Here is a 4,928-nt window from a genome sequence, read left to right as displayed (position 1 = left end):
AAATACTTATGTTTATATCCTTCAAGACTTTTTATGTTTATCTGATAATGCATATACAAGGTAGGAAAAGAACATGGAAAGATTCAAATTATCTTTTAATTCTATTTTTCCATGAACTTTTCGAAGTACCCTTGTATCTTGTAATTACATTATTTCAGTCTTTCAGTTGCTGCATACTAGCAAACCAAATGAGTGTATCTATGGCCTCTGACAACTAGCAGTACCACTGCTACAGAATTTACTTCCCATAAGTAGCATCAGCCCCATTGTACAGATGAGGAAATTGAGGCCAAAGCCCCAAAGCTGACGTATGGCAGAGCAACACACCAATTCCAGTCCAAAGCCACACAGCTACCAGCCATTTGTCTTGCAGCTCTTGTACTACTCTGATTCTTTAATTACCTGTGGTATGACCTCCTTGAGGCATACCTACAGCTACCTGACAAGCGTGGGGTAGCTAGGGATAGCCTTAAGACTGGCAGTCACTCTGATCTTTCCTTTCAGCTGGAATGTGATGGGAGGTATCTGTGAATGGAGTCTCTCTCCAAAAGCCTCCAGTGCCTGGGACCAGAGCTGCACCCCTGAAGTGCTTTGGCCTTGATGGCTGGCAGAGCCCCCTGCCCTGGCCTCCCTGGACAGAAGGGAGGGCACATGTGAACACTAACCTTTGCATTCATTAGTCAGCAGCTGCAGCTAGAGATCAATGATAAGCAGAAATCATGTACATTCCAGTGTGTGTGCCTGCTCTCCCTACAAATCATGTGACTTCCTATTAACGGTATCTCTCGTCTTACCAAACCGATATTTCCTGTAAAGGGTTTAGACTAATTGTGGTTTTAACAAGGGTCACATTATGCATTTCTGTGAGAGTGAACAGCCATAGGTCAGACAGTCAGACGGTCAGTCTGGAAAACAGATCCATACTCCCAATCTTTAAGGCTGATGCGAGGCCCAGATAAGTGTGTTTGTAATGTGGAAGTTACCCTGGGAAAATATAATGGGAGAAAAATGAACTCTGGAGAGCAGTGCCTGCTTGGCTAATGAGAATTCCTAAGAGCTGGAGCTCTGTGATTCTCTTTGGTGTTTATTTGGGAAAAGCAACCTATGCAGATTAGAGATCCTAAACTCTGATAGGTGAGGCTTCCATCATTCCTGGCCCCAGGAGAATCAGGCAGGTTTTTGGTGGCTGTCACTCTGGTGGAGGGGGAGGGTCCCACATCCCACCATGGTAGTTCCAGCACAGATGATGTGGTTGCTAATGACAATCTTCTCTCGGAAAGATTCTTTCTCTGCTTCACTCTTTCTTAACAGCTTGAAAGCCCTGCAGTCGTTCGTTCTTGACAAAGGCAGAGGCTGCCTTGGAGAACACACTTGCCCTGATTGGCCTGTTACTCCACAGAGTGGATATGCTGTGATGGAACTCAGAGCTCTTGAACTCCACTTGTGCCTTGGAAAACAAAATGAAGAAGAGAGGAAGGTTCGAACTTCTTTGCTTAACCCTCATCTGGCTCGATAGCCCCCTTTTCCTGTTAAGATGTCATATGTGATATGACAGGGTACCATTTATCACTTAGACATCCTCCGCTGCTTCTTTTTCCTTTACCCTGTCTCTTCCACTTACTTTAGGTCAAACTAAGACATTTCTTACAGGGAAGCTTTCAACTTGGGTGACACTTTCCTGATTCTGAATCTTGTTCCAAAGTGCCACAAGCAAAGTCACCAGCCCAGAATATCAACATGTCAGAGGGTTTTCACATTTTTTAGACACAGCTCAATCATTTTTATTCCAGCTCATCTAGAAATTTCACCTGGTAAATTAGTGTCTAATTCTACTAGGGAAATTCAAAACAATCTCTTTACAACACTAACATCTTGTTCCTCCACCTCCTTTGACTTATTTAATGGAGAATACATATGCACAGATTTTATATCAGACCTGTCCAATAAAATTTTCTGCAAGGATGGAAATGTTCTATATCAGGGGCTGTCCAATATGTAATCGTTAGCCACATGTGGCTATTGAGCAACTGAAATGTGGCTATTGCAACTAAAGAACTAAATTTTAAACTGTGCTAATTTTAATTTATTTAAATTTAAAATTAAATGTAGCCAATGTGTCCAAATAATGTGTAGTAGAGACTGGTAGAAATGACCAAACCATAAATCATGCTATTGATAAAAAAGTGGTAAGATTTTTTTATAATGTGAATTATCCGTTCAACTGTTTTCTCCAGCCCCAAACACTAGTAACATGTTTCCAAGTTGCATATGATCTTACTTTTGTTGGCCTGAAAATAATATCACAAAAAAAGCTGTAGTTGAAGAAAATGCTAAATTCATAAAATAGAGCATTTATGTTGAGGTTTGGAGAAAGACAAAGAATAAGAAAAAAAAAACTGGCCTAACGTTTGGTTTGAGAGCTAGAATGCAACCAGGTGAGAGAGAGTAGAACACTTTGCAAAACAGTACTAATGGACGGAAATTGGCATTCCAGGCCTAGGGTCTGTGCTCTAGCATTCATTCATTCAATATTTATTGAATTTCTACTACATATCATGTACAATATTTCAGTTGCTTCCCCTGTAAATAGGGGGAAAATAATTGATAATGCCTAAACAGATCATGTATGTGGCACACTTGACAAAACGTAAACCCCCAGAGAAATTTGAACCATCGGTGTGTTGGCATTCTCTTCAGTCTTCTCAACCAAAAGAGAGTAATGCTCAAACCGGAGTGGGTATTTAAACTGCAGTTGAAACCCCAGGTTGGGGTGGGGCAGGGCATAGAAAACAGATAAAAAAGAATCTATTTTAAATGATTACTTTAGATGGTTGAAATTCATGCATCCAGACAAATAGGATAATGAAAAGGTGGAAATTCAAGAGATCATGAAGAAGGGGAAAAAGGAAGAAAACCAGATTATTAAATATCTTGGTTTCAAAAAAATGAAAAGGCAAGTTTTGGAAAACATATAATGATAAACTTTATATTGGCATAATTTAAGAATGCATTGTCACCAAGTTGATTTTGAAAAGGCAAAATAAGAATCTAGTATCTCAAGGAAATGCCACGACATTGCTTTGATCTCAGCAAGGCATATCACATAGTTCTGTCCTTCAAGAAATAACTAAACACAGAGAAGTGTGGAATGAATGAGGGGATTATTGGGAGATTTGTAGCTACTTAACCTTATTCAAGAAGGCATCACAAATTATTATTACTGTTTTTTATTTCAAGAAAAGTTGCTGTAGGGGTGCCATTGAACTCTGTGTTTGAGCTGACCCTCTAGAGCATTGTTATTTTCAATAAGGACTTGGAGATGGGTGCATTAAGTCTGCAGTTGGTATGAGAAAAGCGAGAAAGCTAGATGACATATCAGGATTCGAAAAATTCTTCTACTTTAGGAGAATGAGCTAGTCATCAAGATGAAATCTATTAGATATATTTAAGTCGTGCATTTGAGTTAAAAACTTTTCTTCAAAAGCACAAGAGCTAGAGAGTCCTGCCTGAAAAGCTACTCATGTGAAAAAGCCAGTGGGCATGGGTTAGCCCCTCAACATAAGACAGTAACAGGGAAGTGATGTTATCAAATCTTCAGCCAACTTAGGGTCACATCAAGGGAGAGAGATCCTCCCAGGTTCTGTAATCCAGATGTGGATGCCCAGAGTAGGAATAGAGTCAGGAAAGTAATACTCTGCATAAGCATCATTTGAAAAGATTGAGAATGTTCACCTTGGAGAAGTGAAGATTCAGTTACATGAGCACTGTCTTCATGTATGTGAAGACCTCTGCCACGGAAGGGGCTTTGTCACAGGGAGCAATTGTACTCACAGATGTAATTTGGTCTCCAACGGCTAAGGCAATGGTTCTTAGAGTGGTCCTGGCAAGGACCTGGCATCATTCCAAGGTCCTGGAAACTTGTTAGAGACACAAAGTCTCCCGCTCCTCCAGACTCACTGAATCAGAAATAGTGGGAATGGAACCAGGGAGCTGGGCCATGACCGAACCTTCCCTGGGATTCTGGTGACTGCAAAAGTTTGAGAGTCACTGTTCCAATAGCTTAGAGTGGTCCTGGCAAGGACCTGGCATCATTCCAAGGTCCTGGAAACTTGTTAGAGACATAAAGTCTCCCGCTCCTCCAGACTCACTGAATCAGAAATAGTGGGAATGGAACCCAGGGAGCTGGGTCATGACCGAACCTTCCCTGGGATTTTGGTGACTGCAAAAGTTTGAGAGTCACTGTTCCAATAGGAAGTTCCAATGCTCCTTGAATTCTCATTGGCAAAATCTCGGATTCCTCCCTCAGCCTGAGGCTCTGACTAAGATTCCTGGAAGGTGAGGTGAGGAAGGAAATACAGGAGGGTCAATGTCTCTTCTCAAGAGAACGTGCACTTTTTTAAGTGACTCGACTTTTATTTTTAAGGAGTTCTAGAGAACAGAGGTAGATCAACATGTAGAGGCTGAATGGTTGTAGTTTTCCTGAGAAAAGAAATAATAAACTAACGGGGAAAGGATTTCTGATGGAGTAAGTGCGCTTCTCACAGAGCCGCAAGTCCTCCTTCTCCAGAGGGAGAGAAATAGCAGAGAATTTGGAGTAGAAAGTCCTGCATGGAGAAGTGTGGGTCAGAGCATGAGGAGAATTCTTCCAGTTTTATGTTTTCTGTCTTACAGTGATCACTTACCTGGCTCTTAGTCCCTTCATATCCACAAAGTTCACCCCTCAGTGGCCACATAGTTGACCAACTCTGTGACAACTTCATATCTATCCATATTACCCCCTCCTAGGAAGTGAAGGTGAGCCCCCAACTTGTCAGGATTTAAAACCTTTGAAGAGGAGAATTGGGAGCTCTAGAATTTTTTCCTAGCATATCAGTATCAAATTCTAACTTAGAAGTTGGTTCTAGTAATAGAATTTTTGCTTCTTGAAA

This window comes from Galeopterus variegatus, unplaced genomic scaffold (assembly GCF_000696425.1).
Source record: "Galeopterus variegatus unplaced genomic scaffold, G_variegatus-3.0.2 Scaffold655, whole genome shotgun sequence".
NCBI lineage: Eukaryota > Metazoa > Chordata > Mammalia > Dermoptera > Cynocephalidae > Galeopterus > Galeopterus variegatus.
This window is presented reverse-complemented; position numbering follows the sequence as displayed.